Raw genomic sequence first — 12,834 nt, forward strand, 5'->3', positions numbered from 1 at the left:
CGCGGGTCCTACGTATACACTCCTGGAAATTGAAATAAGAACACCGTGAATTCATTGTCCCAGGAAGGGGAAACTTTATTGACACATTCCTGGGGTCAGATACATCACATGATCACACTGACAGAACCACAGGCACATAGACACAGGCTACAGAGCATGCACAATGTCGGCACTAGTACAGTGTATATCCACCTTTCGCAGCAATGCAGGCTGCTATTCTCCCATGGAGACGATCGTAGAGATGCCGGATGTAGTCCTGTGGAACGGCTTGCCATGCCATTTCCACCTGGCGCCTCAGTTGGACCAGCGTTCGTGCTGGACGTGCAGACCGCGTGAGACGACGCTTCATCCAGTCCCAAACATGCTCAATGGGGGACAGATCCGGAGATCTTGCTGGCCAGGGTAGTTGACTTACACCTTCTAGAGCACGTTGGGTGGCACGGGATACATGCGGACGTGCATTGTCCTGTTGGAACAGCAAGTTCCCTTGCCGGTCTAGGAATGGTAGAACGATGGGTTCGATGACGGTTTGGATGTACCGTGCACTATTCAGTGTCCCCTCGACGATCACCAGTGGTGTACGGCCAGTGTAGGAGATCGCTCCCCACACCATGATGCCGGGTGTTGGCCCTGTGTGCCTCGGTCGTATGCAGTCCTGATTGTGGCGCTCACCTGCACGGCGCCAAACACGCATACGACCATCATTGGCACCAAGGCAGAAGCGACTCTCATCGCTGAAGACGACACGTCTCCATTCGTCCCTCCATTCACGCCTGTCGCGACACCACTGGAGGCGGGCTGCACGGTGTTGGGGCGTGAGCGGAAGACGGCCTAACGGTGTGCGGGACCGTAGCCCAGCTTCATGGAGACGGTTGCGAATGGTACTCGCCGATACCCCAGGAGCAACAGTGTCCCTAATTTGCTGGGAAGTGGCGGTGCGGTACCCTACGGCACTGCGTAGGATCCTACAGTCTTGGCGTGCATCCGTGCGTCGCCGCGGTCCGGTCCCAGGTCGACGGGCACGTGCACCTTCCGCCGACCACTGGCGACAACATCGATGTACTGTGGAGACCTCACGCCCCACGTGTTGAGCAATTCGGCGGTACGTCCACCCGGCCTCCCGCATGCCCACTATACGCCCTCGCTCAAAGTCCGTCAACTGCACATACGGTTCACGTCCACGCTGTCGCGGCATGCTACCAGCGTTAAAGACTGCGATGGAGCTCCGTATGCCACGGCAAACTGGCTGACACTGACGGCGGCGGTGCACAAATGCTGCGCAGCTAGCGCCATTCGACGGCCAACACCGCGGTTCCTGGTGTGCCCGCTGTGCCGTGCATGTGATCATTGGTTGTACAGCCCTCTCGCAGTGTCCGGAGCAAGTATGGTGGGTCTGACACACCGGTGTCAATGTGTTCTTTTTTCCATTTCCAGGAGTGTACTAATGGACCGCGGCCGATTTAAAGGCTACCACCTAGCAAGTGTGGTGTCTGGCGGTGACACCACACTGAATAACCGGCATTTTTCGGTATTTCTTTGGTCTCGGTTATAACAGGTGATTTTTATTTTTTACTAATAACCAAGTAAAAGAACAAGTATCAATTAGCAATAGCAGCAATGTAGAAATTTCTCGTTTCCATATAAATCTTTTTTAAAAAGGAGTAATTTTTATTGTTAAAATTTTCATTAGTTTGAAATCTGCATTATTACAGAAAACAGAAACAGCGAGCAGCGCTATTTTCATAAGAGAAATGGGCAACAAACACATAGCATAAAAACTGGTACAGCATTGTTGAGTCGATAGTGTTCCTGATGCCATGTGTCGTGTCTTAAGATACTCGCGTGCGTGCAATGTGCAAGGCTCGCCTCGACGCAGTCTGTGCTGAAGTTTCTCGCTATCGTCGTGGGATATTCGTTGTACCACAGTTTGGCACCAACCATAATCTGCAAATGTTTTTTCAAAGTGACGTAGCAATGAAGTACAATGCTTTATTATCTTTAAAAGAACAAAGATTTGTCTACCGTTTCAACGAAATAATAGAAGACGAGTGTTGATAAGTTTTTCAAAAAATTGGAATTATTCGCAAGGGCGTCCAAGTCCATACTCCACCCCATAGCTCTCAGGGAATGGAAAATACGCAGAGTTATCACGTCTTTTTGTTTCAATGAAATTATTTCTTTCAGTAAAATCAATTAAAAGTCGGTACTACGCAGGTTTTTTGTGACAGAGGCGGAACTGGAACATTTTTGTGGCTACATACCCAAGTCGCCATTCGTCTTCCAAAATATTAAAAGTACTCAAACCTCCACGTCTAGCCCCTCTCCCACCCTAAAGTCTATCGTATGGGCGCTGTTGTCAATAGGAAAGTATTGTTTCTTTTGTGCTGTTCAATCACTTATTACTTTTCGAGGAAAGCAGCTAACGGTGTTGCTTGAATTTGGTGTAGTCTATATTCTACAATGTTTGTTCGATTTCTATGTAAACAGGAAATACACTGAAGCGCCAACTAGTTTACGCGTGAATATTCAAATACAGATATGAAAACAGGCAGAATACGGCGCTGCGGTCGGCAATGCCTATATAAAACAACAAGTGGCCGGGGCAGTTGTTAGATCGGTTACTGCTAGTACAGTGGCAGGTTATCAAGACTTAAGTGAGTTTGAACGTGGTGTTACAGTCGGCCCATGAGCGATGGAAGACAGCATCTCTGAGGTAGCGATGATGTGGGGATTTTCCCGTTCGACCATTTCACGAGTGTACCGCGAATATCCGGAATCCGGTAACACATCAAATCTCCGACATCGCGGTGGCCAGAAAAAGATACTTCACGAAAGGAACCAACGACGACGGAAGAGAATCGTTCAACGTAACAGCAATGCAACCCTCCCTCAAACTGCTGCAGATTTCAATGCTGGGCCAACACTAGTGCCGGCATACGAACCATGCGTGATACGGTTTTCGGAGCCGAAGGCCATTCGTGTACCCTTGATGTCTGCGCGATACATAGTCTTATACCTCGCGTGGGCCAGTCATCAGCGACAATGGACTGTTGATGACTGGAAACATGTTACCTGGTTAGACGAGTCTCGTTTCAAATTGTATCTAGTGGATGGACGTGTATGGGTATGGAGACAAATCATGAATCCACGGACCCTGCATGTCGGCAGGGGACTGTTAAAGCTGGTGGTGGCTCTGTAAGGGTGTGGGCTGTCTGCGTTTGGAGTGACATGGGACCATTGATACGTCTAGATACAACTCTGTCACTTATGTAAGCATCCTGCTGATGACCTGCATCCATTCATGTTTATTGTGCATTCCGACGGACTTGGGCAGAGTGGCTTCAGGAAAGCTCTTCTGAGCTTAAACAGTTCCGCTGGTGACCAAACTCCCCAGACATGAACATTATTGAGCATATCTGGGATGCCTTGCAACGTGATGTTCAGAAGAGACCCCCCCCCCCCCCCCCAAATTGTACTCTTACGGATTTATGGACAGCCCTGAAGGATTCATAGTGTCAGTTCCCTCCAGCACTACTTCGACACTAGTCGAGTGCATGCCACGTCGTGTTGCGGCACTTCTGCGTGCTCCCAGGGGCCCTACACGATATTAGGCAGGTGTACCAGTTTCTTTGGCTCCTTAGTGTAGCAGGAAGGAAAAAAAACTGAAAATAGGTTATTTCAGAAAACAGGCAAATGGTTGAAGTGGCTCTGAGTACTATGGGACTTAACATCTGAGGTCATCAGCCGTCTAGAACAGAACTACTTAAACCTAACTAACCTAAGGACATCACAAACATCCATGCCCGAGGCAGGATTCGAACCTGCGACCATAGTGTTCACGCGGTTCTAGACTGTAGCGCCTAGAACCGTTCGGTCGCCCCGGCTGGCAGAAAACAGACATTTTGAGTGGATTAACATTCAGGCTGCACTGGCGTGAAAAAAGAAACTGAAAACTGGTTGTTACAGCGATAACTGCCTTCCCTAGCTTACGTGCGTTTTCACGTCAGGTGAGATGTCGGCCTAAAGGAGGCAGGTTCCGACAAAGCAGGTGCCAGGGAACAACCGTGACGCAGGGAGGCGTCGGAAATTGCGAGCAGCGCCGGCGGCGGCGTCGGTGGCGTCGGCAGCGGCAGGCTCGCCTCCCCCCGGCGTCGTTACGCGGCTAACAGCCGGCCGAGGCCGGCGTCGCGACGCTGCGCTGCCATTGGCCGGCGCCGCATTCCGGCGCGCTGCCGGCTTTTACGGGCCGTATCGCCGCCGCCGTCGCCGGGGGCCATAACGCCGCGCGCTGAGTGTGTGTGCGTGCTCGCGCGCGTGTGTGTGTTTTCCTCCGTAGATTGGTCGCCGCTTTTACGGCCCTCGCGCGCCGGCACCGGCGAGGGCGAATTCCCGCCGCGGGATTCTCGACGTGCCGGAGGGAACGTAGCGGCGCGGGGCTCCTTGCATGCTAATTTTTTTCTTTATTATTCCTCCATAGCGTCGCCCATCAGGGCGGCGGCGGTGGACTCGCAGCGGTCCACTGCCGCTCGGCAGCTGAGTGCGGTTGTACGAGGATACTACAAATGACTCATTCCCTACCAAAGCTCTACATTTCCCAAAATATTACATGTACAAATATGAAAAACATACGACTTGTAATAGCGTTAGCGTTACGAGTGTAGTGCCTCGATTAACTGACGACTAAGCAAAAAAAGTCACTCTACAGGGTGAATATTAATAAATCCGACAAATCGAGGAGTCGGATTACTGACTGCAAATGGAGAAAAGAAGGTTCTACGAACGTGTCTCCGGAAACGCATCGTTGCCGCTGTAGGTATCGCTGTAAGTAGGCTGTTCAGGTTTTTATGTTGGTAACGCCACGTGGCGCTCTGTATGAAAATCACTGACTGTGCTGTGTGCAGTCTGTGGCTGGTTTGCATTTTTGGAATATTTGCTGTTGTAGTGTTGGGCAGTTGGAGGTGAGCAGCCAGCAGTGGTGGATGTGGAGAGAGAGATGCCAGAGTTTTGAGAGATTACTATAAGCGGACGATCTGAACGTGTGTTCGCCAGGAAAAGGAAACTTGTAAAGATGGATGTCATGAATTTTTAATTTTTTTTTTTTTTAATTAGCACTATGGGACTTAACATCTGTGGTCATCAGTCCCCTAGAACTTAGAACTACTTAAACCTAACTAACCTAAGGACATCACACACATGCATGCCCGAGGCAGGATTCGAACCTGCGACCGCAGCGGTCACGTGGTTCCAGACTGAAACATCTAGAACCGCACGCCCACACCGGCCGGCTGTCATGAATTGGCTTTTGAACACTATTAAGGTGAATACATTGTTTGTTGTCCATCAAAGTCTTTCATTTGCTAACTATGCCTATCAGTATTTAGTGCCTTCAGTAGTTAGAATCTTTTATTTAGCTGGCAGTACTGGCGCTCGATGTACTGCAGTAGTTCGAGTAACGAAGACTTTCGTGAGGTAAGTGATTCATGAAAGGTATAGCTTATTGCTAGTCAGGGCCATTCTTTTGTAGCTACTATTGAAAGTCAGAATGCGTTGCGCTAAAAATATTGTGTGTCAGTTTAGTGATGACCAGAATAAGTAAAGAGAGAAATTTCTGAGTACGTTCAGTTTTGCCCAGCTGTTTGAAAATCAAATAACGTAGAGGTTTTCCAGCACTGTCATTTATAATTTTTCTAAGGGGATGTTTCATCGCTAAAGAGTGAAAGTTCCTCTGACCACGTTCCGTGCGTTCTTTGTGTGTTACAGTCTGTGTTATTGACGCAGCGTGCTGTAAGCAGCAGAATGGTCCGGTATTCATGTCTGGAACAAGCCGAGATGTCATTTGTGTGCGGCAAAGCTGATGGAATCGGTCGAGAGCCAGCACGGCTATGCCAAAACAAGTACCCTCGTAGGCCCCAACCACATCACATTTCAAGCCCTTCTGGGCGTCTGTGTGATCATGTGTCCTTTCAGACAGACCAACAGGCAGGGAGGCGGCGGACTGTGCTTGCACCAGATTTAGAAGATCAGTTTCTACAGGATACTGAGACGAACTCTAGTACAAGCTCCAGCCAAGTGGCCAGCCAACATGATTTAAGCCAAAGTACGATTATGTATCCTACATGATAGGTATGTGTGAACACGTGCGTTGCATTCCATGGAGGCCAATTTGAGCGTCTGTTGTGATGTGGATGCGATGAAGCTCCGTACTGTGTTCCGGGACAATTTTTTGTCGTTGCACGCACACCGTCCATTTCCGGACACATGTTCATTGGACCTTTTTTCCTCCATTTCGAGTCAGGAATCCGTCCCTGCAGTTTGTCGGTTCTATTCATGTTTACCCTAAATATACAGGGTTTAACGGCTATACAGTAAATTCGGAAACCTCCGTGATACGCAGACATCTATCCAGACCATCACACAGGAATTCCAGACTGCATAAGGATCCACTGCAAGTACTGTAACAGTTAGGCGGCAGGTGAGAAAACTTGGATTTCGTGGTCGAGCGGCTGCTCATAAGCTCATACGCCGGAAAATGACAATCGACAGGTCGCTTGGTGTGAGGAGCGGAAACATTGGACGGTCGAAAAGTGGAAAAAAGTTGTGTGGAGTGACGAATAACGGCACACAATGTGGCGATCCGATGGCAGGGTGTGGGTATGGCGAATACCCGGTGAACGTCATCTGCCAGCGCGTGTAGCGCTAACAGTAAAATTCGGAGGCAATGCCTTTATGGTGTGAACGTGTTTTTCATGGAGGGGGCTTGCACCCCTTGTTGTTTTGCGTGGCACTGTCACAGCACAGGCCTACACTAAGCACCTTCTTGCCGTTGAAGAGCAATTCGTGGTTGGCGATTGCATCTTTCAGCACGATCGAGCACCTGTTCATAATGCACGTCTGTGCCTGAGTGGCTACACGACAATAACATCCGTGTAATGGAATGGCCTACACAGCGTCCTGACATGAATCCCACAGAACACCTTTGGGATGTTTTGGAACGACTACTTCGTGCCAGGCGTCACCGACCGACATCGATATCTCTCCTCAGTGCAGAACTCCGTGAAGAATGAGCTCCCAATTCCCAAGAAACCTTTCAGCACCTGACTGAAAGTATGCCTGCGAGAGTGGAAGCTGTCATCAAGGCAAAGGGTGGGCCAACACCATATTAATTTCCAGAATTACCGCTGGCGGGCGCCACGAACTTGTAAGCCATTTTCAGCTAGGTGTCCGGATACTTTTCATCACATAGCGTATATTGAATCGCGCTGATGAGAGCCCGTCAACGAGTACCCACCAATTGCACGTGCAGTGATCGTCAATCACAGCATCGTCTGGGACGTTCTGCGTGAGCAACAATTACGACCGTATCACTCACAAAGGTTAGACGTCATGGGTCTAGTCGATTTTTCACAAAGCGTAGCCTGCTGCACGTGGTTCCTGCACCGCTGCATCGACACGCCGCTGTTTCCACGTCGAGTTCTGTTCAAATGGCTCAAATGGTTCTGAGCACTATGGGACTCAACTGCTGAGGTCATTAGTCCCCTAGAACTTAGAACTAATTAAACCTAACTAACCTAAGGACATCACAAACATCCATGCCCGAGGCAGGATTCGCACCTGCGACCGTAGCGGTCTTGCGGTTCCAGACTGCAGCGCCTTTAACCGCACGGCCACTTCGGCCGGCGTGAGTTCTGTTCACAGATGAATGTAAGTTGATTAGGGACTGTGTTTTGAATCTGCGAAACAGCCATATCTGGGCAAACGAAAACTCTTGTGATACGCATGTTCAGGGATTTCAACACCAGTGTGATATGAACTGGTAGGCAGGTATTCTGGACGGTCATGTGATTGGGCCGTACCTCCTTTCACTCAAGCTAATGGATCCTGCACACTTCATCTTCCTACAAAACGGTTTGGACCCCTTCTTGGAAACTGTGCCACTGAATGACCGCCAGGAATGTGGTTTCAGCATGACGGCGCACCACCTCACTTCTCAGCTGCGGTTCGCTGGCTTCTCAGCAGACGATATGCAGAAAGGTGGACAGGCCGAGGTGGTCCAACCGCGTGGCTGCCGCGATCGTCCGATTTATCTCCTATGGACTACTCCTTGAGGGGTCGTATGAAAAAGTTTAATTTACGTGACTCCTGTGGGAACAGAGGAAGAAGACCTGCTGGCACGAGCTCTAGCTGCTGCAGTAGACACTGAAGAGCACCATGTGGGATGGAGAGTGCGAACCAAAACATGCTTCGCAGGTGCAATACGTTGTAAGTAGGCTGTTTAGGTTTTTATGTTGGTAGCGCCACGTAGCGCTCTGTACAAAAACCATTGACTGTGCTGTGTGCAGTCTGTGGCTGGTTGGCATTGTTGGAGTATTCGCTATTGTAGTGTTGGGCAGTTGGATGTGAACAGCGCGTAACGTTGGGCAGGTTGGAGGGGAGCCGCCAGCAGTGGTGGATGTGGAGAGAGACATGCCAGAGTTTTGAGAGGTTACTATAAGCGAACGATCTGGACGTGTGACCGCCAGAAAAAGGAAATTTGTAAAGATGGATGACATGTATGATGACTTTTGAACATTATTAAGGTAAATACATTGTTTGTTCTCTATTAAAATGTTTCATTTGCTAACTATGCCTATCAGTAGTTAGTACCTTCAGTAGTTAGAATCTTTTATTTAGTTGGCAGTATTGGCGCTCCCTGTATTGCAGTAGTTCGAGTAAAGAAGATTTTTGTGAGGTAAGTGATTCATGAAAGGTATAGGTCATTGTTAGTCAGGGCCATTCTTTTGTAGGGATTATTGAAACTCAGATTGCCTTTTGCTAAAAAAATATTGTGTGACAGTTTAGTGATGGTCAGAATAAGTAAAGAGCGAACTGTCTGAGTACGTTCAGTTTTACTCAGCTGTCTTTGTATAAAATAACGCAGAAGTTTAGCACAGTCATTCATAATTTTAATAAGGGGACGTTTCAACGTGTAAGAACGTTGATGGTCGCCACATCGAGCCACTGTTGTATCGCATCAGTACTCTTCTGCACGTATACAGCATTCTGGGTTCTTTTTCTGTTTTGGAATAATGTAAAAAGTAATGTTTAAGTGTTACTAAAAGCAAATGTGCTCTAGCGGTAAATGGATGTTTTATTATGTTTCCTTACGAATTGTTACCTAATAGTTGTACTGCTTCATGCCTATTTCACTTCCTCAGGCAGAAGTGACTGGGATAAACATGTGAACTGAGTCACAGAAGAGAAATGGTACGTTTCCTATTCAAAATATTACGTACTCACCCCACTCTACATGTCCCAGAATTTTTTAACGAGAATTTTCGAACATTTTGGATGTGGTACCTTAACATGTACACACATGAATGTGTTGGCTGTTTTTTCTCTGCGTCGAACGGTTTCCCACAGTACGTCCCAAACTTTACAACCTGATGTGTTTTGCATGGTCACAACTGCAGCACTAATTTGGACTACACCTGCAAGTACAGACTAACTGTTTCGAATGCATACGTTCGCACTTCAACAACTGACCTGCTGCCCCGTGGAAAATAAGCATTAAGCGCTTGCTCTTCCCACATGTAGTTGGAGGTACTATCCAACCTAAGAGCATATACTTTGTAACAGCTATAATTAGTAGTCTGCAAATGACGTAAATGCTGAAGTACGAGATGTGTGAGAAACAAAATGAGACTCCGAGCAATCTGCAACGCTGAGTTGTGCTTCTTCTGTAGACGGGTGTGTTCATCCTTTCTAAACCCTCAGTCCGAGTTTGAACTCCGCACAGCCATCGCGTGATTTTTGAGAGCGCCATCAGTGAAGCTGTGTTTTTGTTGTGTGTTACGAAAATGGAACAGAGAAATTTAGAGCAACGTTATGCCACCGAGGTTTGCTTTAAACTTGGGGAATCCGTGACTGTGACCTTTGAAAAATTGAAACAGGCCTGTGGGGAACATTACATTTCAAGAACATAAGTTTTTCGTTGGCACAAATAATTTTTGGATGGCCGAGAACGCATTGAAGATGAACATCGCTGAGGGAGACCTCCAACTTAAAAAACTGACGAAATTGTCCATCGTATGCTTGTTCTTGTGATATTTTTCCTCCAGGACACACTACAGATCATTTTTTTTTTTTTTTTTTTTTTTTTTTTTTTTACAAAGATGTCATTGAAATGCTCATCAAAAGTGTGAATCGAGTGTGACTGAACATGCTCCATCATGACAACGCCCTATGTCATATGGCCACTCCATCAACGAATTTTTGACCTCGAAAGGCATTCCCTTTGTTCCACAGCCCTCGTACTCGCATTGAAATCTGCAGCAATTTGCGGAAGGGTTTCACTTCTGTCACGTTGAACGATTGTTTTCAGTCGCCGTTGGTTCCATTCTTGGAGGATCTTTTTCCAGCCGCAGAGACGTCGGAGATCTGATGTTTTAGCGGATTCCTGATATTGACGGTACGCTCGTGAAATGGTCGTACGGGAAAATCCCCACTTCATCGCTACCTCAGAGATGCTGTGTCCCAGCGCTCGTGCCCCCACTATAACACCGCGTTCAAACTCACTTAAATATTGATAACCTGCCATTGTAGCAGCAGTAACAGAGCTACCAACTGCATTAGACGCTTGTTGTCTTACATAGGCGTTGCCGACCGCAGCGCCATTTTCTGCCTGTTTATATATCACTGTATTTGAATGCGCATGCCTATACCAGTTTCTTTGGCTCTTCAGTGTAAATGTGAATCACATGTGTTTGCGTTAGATTCTGCATAGTTTGATCTAAGCTAGAAAAAAGGTCATTGTAAGGGAATGCTCAAAAAATTCGACCAAAAGTAATGTAAGAACGTTGTAAGAAGAGACGACACTAGGACACATTCGAACGACCCGGCAATTAAGCGTCAATAAGCTGGTGTTCTAAGATCGATCGAATGCAAAGAACGCACTTCGAGAAACTGTTGGCTTGCTTTGGTGGTTACGCTGGTCTTGTAGCTTCAGTGGGCCGAAGAGCACAAACAAAAGAGGACATTACGCGTAAGTGCTCTTCTGAGATGACGGGGATAGCACAGTAAAGAAAATCGTGTCGATCTGCACCAAACCGCTGAGAAGACTGCTGGTAAAGAAAAAAACCAGGCAAATGTGTGCAGTAGATGGATTCCGAGGCTTCCATACAAACCTCAGTATGCACGTCGATACTACACTACTGGCCATTAAAACTGCTATACCAAGAAGAAATGCAGATGATAAACGGGTATTCACTGGACAAATATATTATACTAGAACTGACATGTGGTTACATTTTCACGCAATCTGGGTGCATAGATCCTGAGAAATCAGTTCCCAGAACAACCTCCTCTGGCCATAATAACGGCCTTGATACGCCTAGGCATTGAGTCAAAAGAGCTTGGACGGCGTGTACAGGTACAGCTGCCCATGCAGCTTCAACGCGATACCAGTAGTGACTGGCGTATTGTGACGAGCCAGTTGCTCGGCCACCATTGACCAGACGTTTTCAGTTGGTGAGAGATCTGGAGAATGTGCTGGCCAGGGCAGCAGTCGAACATTTTCTGTATCCAGAAAGGTCTGTACAGGACCTGCAACATGCGGTCGTGCATAATCCTGCTGAAATGTAGGGTTTCGCAGAGATCGAATGAAGGGTAGAGCCACGGGTCGTAACACATCTGAAATGTAGCGTCCACTGCTCAAAGTGACGTCAATGCGAACAAGAGGTGACCGAGACTTGTAACAAATGGCACCCCATACCATCACGCAGCGTGATACGCCAGTATGGCGATGATGTATACACGCTTCCAATGTGCGTTCACGGCGTTGTCACCAAACACGGATGCGACCATCATGGTGCTGTAAACAGAACCTGGATTCATCCGAAAAAATAACGTTTTGCCTTTCGTGCACCCAGGTTCGTCGTTGAATACACCATCGCAGGCGCTCCTGTCTGTGATGCAGCGTCAAGGGTAACCGCAGCCATAGTCTCCGAGCTGATAGTCCATGCTGCTGCAAACGTCGTCGAACTGTTCGTGCAGATGGTTGTTGTTTTGCAAACGGCCCCATCTGGTGACTCAGGGATCGAGACGTGGCTGCACGATCCGTTACAGCCATGCGGATAACATGGCTGTCATCTCGACTGCTAGTGATACGAGGCCGTTGGGATCCAGCACGGCGTTCCGTATTACCCTCCTGAACCCATCGATTCCATATTCTGCTAACAGTCATTGGATCTCGACCAACGCGAGCAGCAATGTCGCGATACGATAAACCGGAATCGCGATAGGCTACAATCCGACCTTTATCAAAGTCGGAAACGTGATGGTACGTATTTCTCCTCCTTACACGAGGCATCACAACAACGTTTCACCAGGCAACGCCGGTCACATGCTGTTTGTGTATGAGAAATCGGTTGGAAACTTTCGTAAGGTCAGCACGTTGTAGATGTTGCCACCGGCGCCAATCTTGCGTGAATACTCTGAAAAGCTAGTCATTTGCATATCACAACATCTTCTTCCTGTCGGTTAAATTTCGCGTCTATAGCTCGTCATCTTCATGATGTAGCAATTTTAATGGCCAGTAGTGTAGTAACAATCTCATGAGGCTCAATAACCTTTCTGCGACTTGCCTGTCACTGGCCCACCCCATTTGTCCAGCCGAGGAAATGACCTACAGTTTACTGTGGAATTCGGTCCATGTGCTGCTTCTAGTGACTCCTCATATCGGTCAGAGGTGAAGACTAGGTTAAAAAGAAGGTTGAAAAATCCACAGTCCGACCAAGATTCATGCAAAGACCTCCTGTTTTCATGGCATGTGCTTTACCGCTTAACCACCAGGCCCGA

The sequence above is a fragment of the Schistocerca americana genome, chromosome 10, assembly GCF_021461395.2.
Source record: "Schistocerca americana isolate TAMUIC-IGC-003095 chromosome 10, iqSchAmer2.1, whole genome shotgun sequence".
Taxonomy (NCBI): Eukaryota; Metazoa; Arthropoda; class Insecta; order Orthoptera; family Acrididae; genus Schistocerca; species Schistocerca americana.